The sequence below is a fragment of the Anabrus simplex genome, chromosome 2 (assembly GCF_040414725.1).
Source record: "Anabrus simplex isolate iqAnaSimp1 chromosome 2, ASM4041472v1, whole genome shotgun sequence".
Lineage (NCBI taxonomy): Eukaryota > Metazoa > Arthropoda > Insecta > Orthoptera > Tettigoniidae > Anabrus > Anabrus simplex.
The window spans coordinates 330724795-330740490 of NC_090266.1; the positions used below are offsets into that span (position 1 = coordinate 330724795).

At 38.3% G+C, this 15696-nt stretch overlaps 1 protein-coding gene across 5 annotated transcripts in view; it reads right to left on the reverse strand.

The window, feature by feature from the left end:
- The window catches only part of p120ctn (adherens junction protein p120), a 914089-nt gene extending 898754 nt beyond the window's left edge, over positions 1-15335 (reverse strand). For 2 of the 5 annotated variants that reach the window (XM_067140690.2, XM_067140688.2), the window contains exon 1: positions 14762-15333. The gene's annotated coding sequence lies outside the window, so the exon portion shown is untranslated. Of the gene's footprint in view, positions 1-14445; positions 14703-14761 lie in introns of those variants that run through there. The other 3 variants (XM_067140689.2, XM_067140691.2, XM_067140692.2) reach the window with 3 other exon arrangements.
- Positions 15336-15696: the final 361 nt, after the last annotated feature.

Genomic DNA, 15696 nt, shown 5'->3' on the forward strand with positions numbered 1-15696 from the left:
GCAGCCTATGAGCACAGGAAAATAATTGAAAAAAACAGGGCTTGGAAAGACATTTTGGCAAATGCTCTTCCAGACTCTTACTGAAACCAAAAATTTTCCTGGATGTTCACCTCTTCATTCTCTGAATGGTTTGGAGATGAATTTGTCCCCACTATTGAGTCCTTTTTGAAGTCTAAAAACCTTCCCAAAAAAGCAGTGTTGTTAATCGATAATGCACCTACACACCCACAGAGTCTGCAGGATGGTGACATTATTGTTCAGGTGTTTACCTGCAAATATCACAAGTCTGATTAAGCTCCTCATGATGATGATTAGAGCTCGGATTCAAGCATATTAGCGTATTTTTTTCCTGAATAGTACACAATGAAAGAAGCCTTGCGGTGGTATTTTCATCTCTCTGGGACCAACAGAATTTGAATTTGAGCATATAAATGCATAAAACCGCGGTTTTCAGAATAGAAGGATATAAATGCATATTCTTGTGGTTTTCGTCTAAATAGTTTGTTTTTCTTCGAATTCTCCCCCGAATTCGGGTCCTGACCATCCTTAAGGTTCGAAAACAGAAGTAATTATTGAAAAGTCTATCTGATGCAAATAGAACCACACGTATTTAACATTTAGTGAGGTCATTCACACACCCTAATTGGTCTCTGCTGGATTAGAGTGCGACTCATCAGATAAGCTCTGGAAGCCCCAGCATCCTTTCACTTTGAAAGGTGAGGTATTTTAGTAGTGTGCCTATTTTGGGAACCAGTATTGTTTTGGTGGAAGATCTGACCCAGTCAAGTGAAGTTTCTGCATGCTACTCTCAGTTCTCAATCGTATCCGTACGTACCTACCGAGTTCTTGTGATTTCTAAGTACGCGATGCCTAAAGTTAAGGAATCTCTGAGCGTTTTACTCCGACGATATGCAAAGGAAGACCCTGACTCGTTTTCTACTGACGGGAAAATTCTTTTCTGCAAAATGTGCAAAAAAGAGGTAAGTTCTTATTGACATTTTCACATCTACGTTCTTAAATATATTACTTGTCAAACAGTTGAAATTTCAAGTAAGCTGTATGTGCAGCATACGGTGCCTACCTACTAGGTAAGTAGAGGGAAGTCTAAGAATTTGGAATGTCGACCCGTTAGATCGTCAGATTTTACATTTCCGAGGCGGAAATTGACATTTGGATTTGCTGAGTTTTCATGGATCGTTGACAAGGTGCTCGTATTTCTACTGCAATATTTGAAAATAATTTTGTAGTCCGCAATATTTTATTTTTGTTCATTCAATGTATTTTTTCTCACTTATGTGTACCTACCTATTTATTTTTAGATCAAGATTTTGAAGGGTTTTCAATTTTCTACAGTCACACGTGGGCACTCAGGAAAAGTCAAAGAATTTAAAAAACGAAACTGAAGAAACAAGCGCTGATACAACCTTTGTTCAATCTGCAACAGCACTCGGACGAGTTCTCTTCCAGAGTTTGTAGGGCGTTCTTAAGCACCAACATACCCCTCTACAAGGTCGAACATGCTGAGATTAGAGCTCTCTACAAGGTCTTTGCAGGAAGAGAGTTGCCTCATGAGTCGATCCTACGTAAAAATTACGTTTCTTCAGAGTATGAAAAGGTATGAATTCATGCACAATTGCTGTATTCCACAATCTCGTTTAAACAATTAAGAAGTAATTTTAACATAGATCTGGCTCTGTCGTAATGAAGGTAATATCTCGATAATATCTTCATTCCGGTTCTTTTTTCACCAGGTTCTACATACGATCAGGGACGACATCGGGCGCCACCCAATTTGGTTATCTATCGACAAGACCACAGACAGTTGTGGAAGATACATGGCCAACGTTATTGTTGGAAAACTCAGTCCCAGTGAACCGGGGAAGGGCCACCTAATTCTGTGCAGGGAGCTGGATGTGACAAACCATGGTACCATTGTGCGAACAGTGCAAGCAGCTCTGCGTAAGTATATTTTTTAATTTATTTTTTGAGCATTTTTGCCAAAGAAGAATAAGTACAGTCTGGCTATAATTTCAATGCATTCTACGTATGCTCAGTGAAAACTCTGATAGTTAAATATCTCTTACAGTCGTACGACATGTCAGAATCCCATTAACTGAACGGTTCACCCTTCATTTTATGCACTGCTCTTTCCAGCTTGCTGTGGCCAACCTTTTCAGATGAGGAGGTAAACGAAGTACTCGCACTGGTGACTGACGCTGCTCCCTACATGATTAAGGCTAGGAAGAGCCTCAAGCTTTTCTACCTGAAGATGTTACATGTTACTTGTCTTGCCCATGCAATGCACAGGGTTGTTGAGGAGCTGCGAGAAAAATCGTCCAGCGTCATTTCTTCACTGAAGAAAATTTTCGTCAAGGCTCCTTCTCGCGTCCGTGCCTTCAAGACTATGCATCCAGAGCTCCCTTTACCTCCCAAACCCATATTGACGTGATGGAGAACTTGGATCTTTGCTGCCTTGTATTATGCTGAAAATCATAGGGCAATTGAAGAGGTAAGACCATTGGAAATGTTTAAAATCTTCTTATTTTTGAGGTTTTCTCTATCATTCCTTTCGTACCTTTTATGTTTACTCCATCATACGGCACCTAATTTTGTAATTTTCTCAGTTATTCTCCTTGGCTAATGTTTTTCAATTATACTTTTTCCAGGTGATCAATACATTTGATGAGGCAGACAGCAAGTACATTGCGAAAGCTAAGGTTGCTTTTAAAATGAAGGGCTTGATGCCATCCCTGACTTTCATAAAAGCCTACACGAGCATCATTTCTGAGGCCATCCTGAAGTTGGAATCACGAGGGATGGAGTTGGTTGAAGTGGTCGCTACAATACAAGGAGTCATCCAAGAAGCCGATTCGTGGCCTGGAGAGACTGGGAAAACCGTGAAACAAAAGTTGGAGTTCGTGCTGGCTTGAAATCCCAGTTGGAGTGCAGTGTTGGACTTGGAAAGGATGCTGCGTATCATTATTTATAAGCTTCATGTCCGTATTGATAGATTACACATATATGGAAAAGAAAGGACTCCACCTAATCAACACATTTTATTGTACTTATAATTCTTCCAGTACCGGTTTCGGCCTTATTGGGCCATCATCAGCTGGCTAACATTGATGCTTTGCATTAGTTACATCACATTGTCTGAAGAGAGATGCCACTTTTTATTAGCATATCCGGATATGTCTAATGGGGCATATTGCTATATTTCTTGAGTAATTTAGGTGTTAAGTTATTTAATAGGCACTCCTTCAGAAAGGCAATGCTTTTGGTTGCATTCATTAGCTTGATCTTTACGTTCTGATATTTATACGCACTACATTTTGCCTGGTTGGCTAAATAGGCCAAAACTGGTACTGGAAGAATTATAAGTACAATAAATTGTACTGATTAGGTGGAGTCCTTTCTTTTCCATATATGAGGATGCTGCGTGGCGAGTCTGCACCGTCAGAGGATTTTCCGAACTACTATGCACAAGAAGCAGCATCATTCAAGTATTTACCTTGCGTGTCAGTTGACGTCGAAAGATCGTTCTCATCACTGAAACTTTTATTGACTGATTTACGAAAATCGTTCATAACTGAAAAAATAGAAAAAAATTCTTGTTGTACAGACCAAAACAGATCTACTTCACTGATTCGCCTGATTCTGAATATTTTGTAAATGAACTTTTAAACTGTAACTTTTATAAGAAAACTTCTCGTATATACTAGCTGATCTACCCGTGCTTCGCTACGGAATTCTAAATTTTATACAGAATTCTAGGTTAGGTAGTGTAAACGTTGTGAGCAAGATTGTATTAAGTTGCATAGCTCTTAACGTTGCCCCAGAAGCACGATGGGCAATGTCTTTTCTCATATGAAGACTGGGTTGGGTAATTTTCATTGTAATGGTAGGCCAGCTTGCCTACCGTCAGTCCCAATCAGGTTGGGGAGTTTTCATTGTAATGGCAGACACTCACTCTCCGCCTGCCTTTATAGATTCTCAGAAAGACTCTCTTACTGGTTTTCCCAACTGAAATGAACATGGGTCATTACAATGACGTCAGTAGGAATGGCGCGATTAAAAGCAATGCCTTCATATGAAATACTCGATCAAATGAAAAACCACACATTTTCTCACTTTTAACGAACAGTACTATGCTACATGTAATTAATCTCATAATAGAACTGTATTGAGGACAATATATTAAAATTATAAAATCCTTTTAATAACAACCACCTACTCAATACATTATATTACTCATTGAATTATAAAATAATCATGAGGTGTCTTAAATAAAGGAACATGTTTCGTTCGACATAGCGAACATCATCAGCCTTAGTTTACAAAGATTAGGTCAGGGCCCTGAACTGAATGATAAAAATTGTTAAAAGAGTGACAATGCCATAATAAAAAGTAAAATGATAACATTAGACATGAAATTATAACAATATGTACAGATTAACAGCAAGTGTGCAGAGGAATACTTTGAATGATGGTAGTCTATAAAGTTAAAACAAACATGAGGTTGTTAAAGTAAAAAGATATAGATATAGTAGATCTTAAATTATATGTCAATGCGTGAAGCGTGGATTAATTATTGACTATGGAGTTCTTAAATTGAGCAAAACAGAAGTTAAAATAGAGTTTATTGAATAGTGCGAGTCAAGCTGAGTCAGTTAAAAGGCGCATGGCGACGAAGCTAAGGTTGAAATGACATAAACTTCAGTAGTTAGGAATTCTGTAGGAGAGCCAACACAATGCCAGAAGGAAATACAGGTTGAACTAGTCCGTATTTACACGCTAGCAGTAGAATTAATCTTATACAACGTAGGACACCAATGTGGACTCGTTAAGTAACTATAACTTGAAAGTAGGGAGAGTTCCAGCAAACCAGAGATGGATGGAGCAGATTATGGCACAATTGGAGTTAGAAATCCTTGGGACTAGTGTGAGGTGTTCGCTAACGTTGGCTGCGCGAATCAAACTGGCGAGTAACCTTATTGCTCTTATTTGCGAACACCTCACACTAGTACCAAGGATTTCTAACTCCAATTGTGCCATAATCTGCTCCATCCATCTCTGGTTTGCTGGAACTCTCCCTACTTTCAAGTTATAGTTACTTAACGAGTCCACATTGGTGTCCTACGTTGTATAAGATTAATTCTACTGCTAGCGTGTAAATACGGACTAGTTCAACCTGTATTTCCTTCTGGCATTGTGTTGGCTCTCCTACAGAATTCCTAACTACTGAAGTTTACGTCATTTCAACCTTAGCTTCGTCGCCATGCGCCTTTTAACTGACTCAGCTTGACTCGCACTATTCAATAAACTCTATTTTAACTTTTGTTTTGCTCAATTTAAGAACTCCATAGTCAATAATTAATCCACGCTTCACGCATTGACATATAATTTAAGATCTACTATATCTATATCTTTTTACTTTAACAACCTCATGTTTGTTTTAACTTTATAGACTACCATCATTCAAAGTATTCCTCTGCACACTTGCTGTTAATCTGTACATATTGTTATAATTTCATGTCTAATGTTATCATTTTACTTTTTATTATGGCATTGTCACTCTTTTAACAATTTTTATCGTTCAGTTCAGGGCCCTGACCTAATCTTTGTAAATTAAGGCTGATGATGTTCGCTATGTCGAACGAAACATGTTCCTTTACTTAAGACACCTCATGATTATTTTATAATTCAATGAGTAATATAATGTATTGAGTAGGTGGTTGTTATTAAAAGGATTTTATAATTTTAATACAGTACTATGCTGCCGAACTAACAGTCCAATGCTACAGAGCTGGAATAACCAAGACGCAGACATCCGTGAACAATCTTCTTCCATTTTTCGGGGGGGGAGGAGGAAGTCAAATAGTGGATAGTCCCAGGGCAGAAACTATGCCCGTTTACTTATCTGTTTCCTGGGAGTACCCGATGAGTCGGAAAATCTCAATTCACTACACTGGGGGAAGAAAGAACTATCTGACGTGGACGCAATTTTTCCTCCAAGCAAGGGAAGAAACCACAGCTTCGCTGCTAATTTGGAATAAAATTAATGTAGATTTCATGAAAGTGAAGAGGAAGCTTTTCCTAAGAAACGGCTCTTTCAGGGTTGAATTTTGAGTTATTTAGTGAATTGTGGTACTATAATTTGGAATAGGGCTAAATTGTAATTCCAGACCAGTTCATACTACTACTCCTACTACTACTAACTGAGCCTCTGACTTAAGTGCATACACTGCTCATTCAAAACAGCACGTCAGAGTAGGTATCAAATACTATGATGAACCAGTGTGTTACGTACCAGCAGTATCAGAAAATGTATGAACCAGAGGATTGGCATGCTAAAGAAGAAAGTTATCCAACTCCTCAGCTATTTCCCGCCAATATTCAGTTAGGCCGTTATACTCGGTACGCAGCAATAATCCCATCTATCGGAGTTGAATGTCAGCATACGAGACAAAGAACATTACAACAAACAACGGTCAGTGTAATGTTATTGTTGATCTATGTTACGCGCCTTCGATATTGTAGGCCTTCACATTATTAACTGTCTTCTGGTTATGAAATACCACTCTTACCATAGTCGGTACGGTAAAACTGAATAAAACATAAATGATCGGAAATTATTTTCTCTATAACTTTTGTTATGTAGTACTTTTCCATAGGACCAAGAGCATAGGTATTTAAAAATTAAATTTTAGGTGCCTTCCCCTAAACTACCATTTCACCCAGGGTGAATAAAATTGTTTATAGCTTAAACTGTAGTTTCTTATTCTCGGCTCTATATACCGATTTTCATTAAATTCTGTTTACCCATTTTGTCGGGGCTCGGCATTGATACGGACTTAGCAAAAAAATTCAAATTCATGAATATCTGTGTTATCATAGCCGGTACGCTAAAAATGCATAAGACGTAAATGATCAAAAATTTAATTCTATATAACGTTAGTTATGTAGTATGTATCGATATGACCACTAATAATATAAATATTTGAGAATTGAATTTTAGGCCTTCCCCTGAACTACCATTTCATTCAGCATGAATAAAATAATTTATAGCCTAGATTGTGGCGGCTCACCCCCCGACTCTAGTATCGATTTTTATTAAATTCTGTTCAGCCGTTCTCTAGTGATGCGTGTACATACATACAGACAGAAATTACGGAAAAGTAAAAACTGCATTTTCTTGTTACTGTGGACATGATCGATACAGAAATACCATTCTTTTCAAATTCTGAGCAATGTACAGACAAAACTCTTATTTTATATATATAGATATACTTGAAACCTGAATGCGAGTATATCGCAGTGTATCATACATACAATTAGAAAATAAAACTCTTATATAAAGATACGTTATTGTTTTTTTCGTTTCACTTTCCTTTCTATAGTTTTTAACGGTATTTTTCGAGCATATTCTGCATATTTAACCGCACTTAATGGGTTTTTCTAGCATATCTATGGAGCATATAATGAGTTTTTCGAGCATATAACACACGGTTTTCGAACATATCTGGAGATTTTATAGAGCATATCGATCCGACCCCTAATGATGATGCTTGTTGTTTAAAGGGACCTAACATCAAAGGTCATCGGCCCTAGACCTAGGTGTAAGAGAATGCTTCAAAAGGCACTATCGGTCGTTATTTCTTACATACGAAGGTTGGTACTTAAATAGTGTCAACTATTTATTTACAACAGATACAAAAGATTTACATGTTAGTAACCTTTACTGTCCTTCAATGTAGTCACCAGAGTTGTGTATAACCCGTTGCCAGCGATGTGGAAGTCGTAGTATACCTTTAGCAGAGCCTGTTCTGTTGATGGTGCGAATGGAGCAGCCGAATCTCTGCAACAGTTCTGAAGCGAATGCCACAAAGTGGTTCCTTCATCTTCGGAATCAAATCGAAGTCACAAGGACATAAGTCCGGAGAGTATGGTGGATGGTACAGTACTTCCCAGTCCCATCGACCGAACAAATCAGCCACAGCTTGCGCTGTATGCGCCCGAGCATTGTCGTGCAAAATGATGGGTGTATACTGCAGAACGTGTTGCCGCTTCTTTCTCATGGCTGGTCGCAGGTGGTGCTCCAGAAACGAACAGTAGTACTGTGCATTGACGGTCTGCCGTGGAGGAATGTAATGCGTTAGGACAACACCATCACACTCGTACACGAGGATCACCATAACTTTCACCGTACTGGGGCTCTGACAAACTTTCGACTTCCGCGGTGACCTATAATGACACCATTCATTCGATTGGCGTTTCAGTTTTGGCGCCTACAATTTGGCCCATGTCTCATGCAGGGTTATGATACGGCCTCAGAAAGTCTCTCCTTCTCCAAGTGCGTCTTAGCAGCGTCGTAACGCAACCATTTGTGAATTTCCGTCAAATCATGCGGAACCCATCGTGATGCAATTTTTCGCATGCCCAGGCATTCCTTCGGGATGTGAAGCACAGTCGTATGCGCTAATCCGGTTTCTTGGGCAAGCTCACGAATCATCTGGTTTCCATGGCTCCATGGCTAAATGGCTAAATGGTTAGCGTGCTGGCCTTTGGTCACAGGGGTCCCGGGTTCGATTCCCGGCAGGGTCGGGAATTTTAACCTTAATTGGTTAATTTCGCTGGCACGGGGGCTGGGTGTATGTGTCGTCTTCATCATCATTTCATCCTCATCACGACGCTCAGGTCGCCTACGGGCGTCAAATCAAAAGACCTGCATCTGGCGAGCCGAACTTGTCCTCGGACACTCCCGGCACTCAAAGCCATACGCCATTTCATTTCGTCTGGTTTCGATCACTGTCCAATGCAGCACTTCTTTTTCACTGACGCTCGTAGGACGACCTGCCCGATGAATGTCCGCCACAGTTTGCCGACCATCGTCGAAGGCTTTTACCCAATATGCCACTGTTCTGCAAGGCAATGTAGATTCCCCGCAAGCCTCTTGAAGACCTTGATAACACTGTCTTGCTGTACGACCCGTAGCACATTCAATCTTGATCCAACTCTGTTGTTCCTGTTTGGAAAACATAGTGACAACATTACATTAGACCGCTAGCTCACAAGTGACCGTGTTTCTCTCGCTTGTGCGCACACAGGTGATGTGGGAAGGGCAAGTCCATTTGCTCTGAGGTAAGGTAGGTATGTAACCAACGTGTACTATCAGCGACAATATTAGATTCCGTTGCATAGCCCCTCCACAGCAGTGTTGCCACTATTCAAGTTCTAACCCTCGTACAGGTTGCAAGCGACAAACGAATCAAAAATTGTTCCTGAAATCCTGAAAAACAACATGAAAAATGTGGTAATACTACTGTGCTCAATCCCGGGAGAAAATAAAGTCTTCAACCCTGGAAGAATGTTGGAATAAACGTTTTCACAGGATTTTAATTGAGGAGGACACTGAGAAAGACTAAAAAAACCTTGCAGATTTAACTGTACTGTGCAGAAATCAACAGGTGAAATATGTGAATGGCGACGACTCTGAACTTGATTTCAATGAACAAGACATTACTGACATGGTACTCCATTAATCGCACAACAATGCAGCATATGAAGAAGATTACGTAGCAGTAGACACCAGTCATGACATCGCAGACATGATATTCAATGCCTTTGAGGTAAGAGTTTTAAATACAGTATGGGTTGTTAAAATTGGCTGCATTGAGTAAGAGTTTTCTCACAAAGTTTTGTTACATTTTCAGGTAGCATTACGATTTGTTGAAAGATGCAACTAACTGCAGCCTTCAGATCTTCTGCTAATGAAACTAGCTAGTAAACAATGGGAAAAGAAAATAGAAGACTTTTCCAGAAAAGAATAGTAGGGCCTACTGTATATTTACAGTACAGGCGCTATTGAACTGCAAATTCAGTTGAGTATTTAGGGTTTCCAGTATATAAAATATGGTTAACATTGTACCACGTTATATATGTAGCCTATAGCCTTCATTTACTTCCATCTAAATCTTCAAAAAATTATTAACCTCTAAAAATGGCATTTAAAATATTATCGCAAATTTTGATTATCCAAAAAACCCTTCCCCCTTTGTTTCAGGTAACAGAGGTCCTACAGCATTTATCATATAAAATCACTATTAACTGGACTGAATAATCGTAGTTATTCTATAAATTCAAGTAATTAACCCCCTTTTAAATGGTATCCCATTTATAGTACATCAATAAAAGTTTTGAAGAAATTCATTTAAGAAACTAAGTAGGCCCACGTTAAGTTAGCCATAAAACTTGAACACCATGATACTTCAAAAACTGCCAGTAAAAATGTTGGTCTGCAGAACCAAATAGTGCTGCACATGTCAATTACTAGAACTTCTAATTTAAGAGGGAAATTCTAGATCCCAATCTACCATTAGCCAATATCTATACCCACCTCATTGTATGAAGTAGTCTGAGATAGGGCGAACTGGGTCTTTCAATCATTAATAACAGAAAAATAAAGATATGCAACAGCAATGATGATATACTCTGGACAAAAAGCAGAATTTAAAAACCTGTTTAATATCACAATTATAAAGGAGATATTTGGTAATAACGGGACAGGAAAAAGCAAGCATTAGGAAGGCAGCAGCCATGGGCCGAAGTTAAAACCCTATTTCCAAAGTGTGGAAATGAGACTTCATTGAAACCAATTTCAAGGCTGCTAACAGTGTAGTTTCATCCCACAATTTCTCAAATGTGAGCTTATAACTACAAGCACTGTTTCACTCGCCAGAAACCACTCGTGTCACATTCATGTCTAATCTCCAGCTTATGTATAAAAGATAATTATTTTCTCAAGCTTTCTCTCCTGCCCAGCACAGTCAAATTAAAAAAAAAAAAGAAAATTAAAAAGAAAGACGAGAGAAGTTTAATTGTTAATCAAACTCAAATATCTTTCCTGAAAAATATTGCTGACGGTTAACTGTGAACTCGCTGCATTAGTTTTGCAACATCTTAAGCGATTTTACTCCCGGTACGACTATAGCCACACCAGGTAAAAAACGTAGTTAAATACAGGAGAAGTACTGGACAGAATACATATGTCAGAAGGTGACCAAATCCTATAGAGTGATACATCAATTACCATCACAGAGAATTGAACCAAATTAACCCCCCAAATCCTACAAACCACTTTCACAACATACTTTCTCATAAAAATTATAAAAATATCTTGGTTATACAAATAATTTCTCTAACCAAGTGTCATTAAATGCTGACCCAGTCAATTCTCCCATTTAACATACTAACAACCAACATGAATGGTGGCCCACTGCTAAGTTCAGAAACCCTCGTATCTCGTACGTCAGAGCCTAGGCCTATACGTACTGTAGCTATTCTTCCTTTGTAATCAGCAAATCTGATATATTTCACTGAATGATTTTTCTGTTCCACAAGATGGGAAATTTTGCCCATTTTCTCAATCTGAAAGCTGTTTCGGTATTTTATTAAAATGCCTAATTGTGTACAATTCTAATGCCTCTTTATGAATAAATATACATAAAATATTACTAAAGATATAACCTGAAGGCAATTCAAAGTAGGTTATTTCCCAGAATAATCCAAAATTCCTAGACAACAGAGTTTCAGAAGAAAGAAATGCACTTAAGAAACATAAATCTAGGCTACTCATCACCAAAATATTATAACAACTTAGTGGAAATCAAAAGCTACACTTTAAAAAACAATCCAACCCTGATTTGTGTTCTATAAAATACCGTGCATTAACTTACTAATATCACAAAACAGGAAATCCCTCCAACCAATTGTAGATATACAGGGTTATTCACCTAACATGTTACACGCAAATAACTTCTGAACCATTAAAGATATCAGCATTCTGTTTTCATATTCGTAAATGGTACGCAGGGTCTTGTAAAATAACATTCTACTTAGTCTCATGGGGTGATTAACAACCGAGATATTGATACTAACTCCATATTTTTAAACGGAACGGCACAAATTCATACAGCTGATTTAAAAGTTCATCCACGTACAAGTTCAAATATATAAGTATTTTCAAAATCGGACAATTACTTTTTGAGATATAAGTAAGAACAGCATGCGCTGTTTTGTATGCCGCATCAGACGGAGTGAAGTCGGGCAAGGACATATTGAGGTGCAAGCAGTTTCCTGGGAGCGAGTTCAGCCACAGAATGTGTACCAGGCATGTAAGTACCTCGTACACATGTGATGGGTTTGCAAAGTGTGTATGACAGGCGAACACATGACAGGACAGAAAGGGTTGATGTGTTTAAAACGAATAAAATAAGTACTTTGCCTTGAAAGGAACATAACGAAAGCTATAATTGTCACTGGTTTTAGTGTACAGTTCATACTACTCTATGAATTGACAACTAAACATAACACAAAACACCGGAAGAGCTCCTTCTAGAAAAGCAAATGTTCAGAGCTGATCGTAGTGAGATGGCAGCAACACTATTATTTATGTTTTATTTTACACGCATTAATCTCCGCAGTGCTCCAGCGCGACTGTAGTAGCGTGCATTCGGGAGAGTGTAGGTTCGAGTCCTGCCTCGCCCAACCCAACATGGATTTTCATGGTGTCCCATGTTCAACACCAGGCAAATACCGGATAGGTACCTTTGTGATACGCCACGGCCAACTTTCTTTCCAAATCCCTCCCATTCCCATGCGTCAGAAAAAATGCTAAACCGAGCGCAGCCTATTACATATCAAAACAAAACAATACTACTTTAATCTCCCTTCCCCGTTGTGTGTTCACCAGTCATACAATAACGTTGCACACCCAGTGTATGTTACGGTACATCACATTATGTTTACAGTAAATGCCTGGTATCCGTTATGTGGCTGGAATCAAGGCCAGGAAGCAGCTTGTGCCTCAATATGTCCTTGCCCGACTTCACGTCATCTGATGCGGCATGCAAAACCGCGCATGCTGTTCTTATTTATATCTCAAAAAGTAATTGTTCGATTTTGAAAATACTTACATATTTGAACTTGTACGCAGATGAACTTTTAAATCATCTGTATAATTTTGTGCCGTTCCATTTAAAAATATGTAGTATCAATATCTCGGTTGTTAATCACCCCATAAGACTAAATAGCACGTTATTTTACAAGACCCTGCGTACCATTTACGAATATGAAAACAGAATGCTGATATCTTTAATGGCTTAGAAGTTATTTGCGTGTAACATGTTAGGTGAAGAACCCTGTATTTATAGGCCTAAACCAAATGATAATGGAGAGATCTTTCTACATACTATATAAATAACAGTTCACACAATGGATGCTACACTGAAAACATAATAAAGTATTATTCACAGTCTTGCCAAATACATATCAGTAGCCTACGTTGTGCTGGGCCGATGACCTTCGATGTTAGGCCCCTTAACACAATAAGCAACCTACGTTGTGAAAATGTTGAACATATTTTACCTGAGCATGCATACTCAGGATCTGAAGGGACAAAACTATTAACTTCCATGAAATACTCTCAATATCATGCCAACATAATAAAGACCGATCCTGTAGGGAATAACAAACTGTATTCTCAACACAAATACCATTTTTATGGCTATTAGCTACAATAACTATTTCATTCTATAGTATCTACAACCCAGTAACTAAAAATCCTGCTTATAACGCAACTTTTCTTTTTCACTACAGTATCAAACACTCAGAAGAGGTTTCAGTGACAATAGCCCAGGACTAGTGGATAAAAGGCTGGACTGTCGTTCAGGTGTTTCCCTAGTGTACGAATTTCCAGTTCTGCTTTGCAATGGCACTGGGGCCTGGAATAGTCCTATGGGTGATTCATATAACTAGGATTAAAAAAAATAAAAAAAACAGGAATCTGAAGAAAAAGATTGCTAGCAATACCAACTTGTAAAATGCAAATGTATTAGTCACATTAATCAGGTAATGCCCAGTCCCGCCTCATCAAAAGTAGATCTCGCTCTGTCGGATAATGCACTACAGAGAGCTGTTGTGACCAGGAATTTGGTGATAATACTTCAGTGCATTAAAATAATCACTCCACAAGAAATACACACAGAAATCAAACTCAACTGCTGGCATTTCAGTAATTAAATTGGTTCATTGTAAGCTTGATACATCTACTTATTGAAGGATAAGCTCTTATAAAATGAAAATTACCAATTACATAAAACTGATAATGAATTGTAATTCGCGGAAAATCCACATTAATGCAAGGCACAATAAATCATTATCTAACCATGTAATTATTATTTTATATTAAGGTGTGTTAGCCTATCGGTATGGAACAGTATGATAAAGAAAGAAGAACCAAAATACTCTATTTAAAGCCAGGAGCACACAGGGAAATATCCTCAAAATTCGTCACAATCACGTGAGCAACCTGAAAATTCATTAGCTAGACAAGATCAGAGGAGAAATAATATTACCTTAAATTAAAATTCACAGCACAATACGGACCTGTAATGTATATACATCAACCCCATTTCACAACACCAGGGAGAATACGTATATAAGCGAAGTCATCCGCTTAGCACGACGACGAAACACTTGCTGTACAAGAGGCCTACATGATATACAGTAAACATATCCAGAAGGGAAATAACGTCCATTAATATAATCATTATACAAAGCTACTTCTTAAATCGGGCGTTGCACTTCATCCATGTTGTGTATGCAATAACGAACATTATTGAAAACGGAGAGGAAACACATTCACCGATTCTCCTATAACATAACCATGAAATAACCTGCACATAATGGATAACTAACTCACCTACAGCCATCGCATGAACAACTTTGTCTTTAGGTTCAGGGGTGTATTCAAAATACAAATGATGGAAACACACGCTATAACTGGATCTTCGTAGCAGTTCTAATATATTAACAACCAACTAGTTCCTTCACAACTCTGTAACAATTAGGATATTTTCACAATAATTTCCACCGAAGTAATGGAACACAAAAAGATTTCTGTTCACATTCGATCAATTCCAGCTAGATATATCGCTCAGTTATTAATTTAAAAATTAGTCCACAATGTAACGAGTCACAATAATTATGAACATAAATTTCAAACTAAAATCGAAGATATCACTCGTCTGCCTATTACGTCAGCAGACAGCTTCGCAGCTTCATTTGTATCCACATTTCTCACATACAGTCAACTGAAGGTACGATGTCTGAATATTTGTTAGTTTCAAAACAACATCCCCAGGAAGCGGCTGCCTGCAATATCTAAATATTGCCACATTCCCCTCTCAGAAACGATAGCATCGCCAACACCCGATAATTTCAGAAATTTTATCCCCACACCCAAAGCATTCTTCGTTGCCTATTGGATAGTGGCGACCATCAACTTGTCTACATGATATATGTCACTGCACCTTAGATCGTTCAACGGCGGTGCGCGAATCTTGATTGAAGATGATGATGCTTGTTGTTTAAAATGGCCTAACCTAATACCCAGGTAATCGGCCCAGGTGTACAAATCTAGCGAATAAATAGTGAAGGACAGAAGAATATCCGTAATCTTCAGTAGTATTTAGAGTTGTAATATGGATATATCTAAGAAGAAGCTTATTTTTACCGTTTTACGTAACCTCATTTAATCTCTGTCATTCAGAAACCTTTAGAAAAATGTAATTACAGGAATGAGGTACTTAATACGGTAGTTACACAATCAGCGTCATATCTCTGACAACTCCCTGT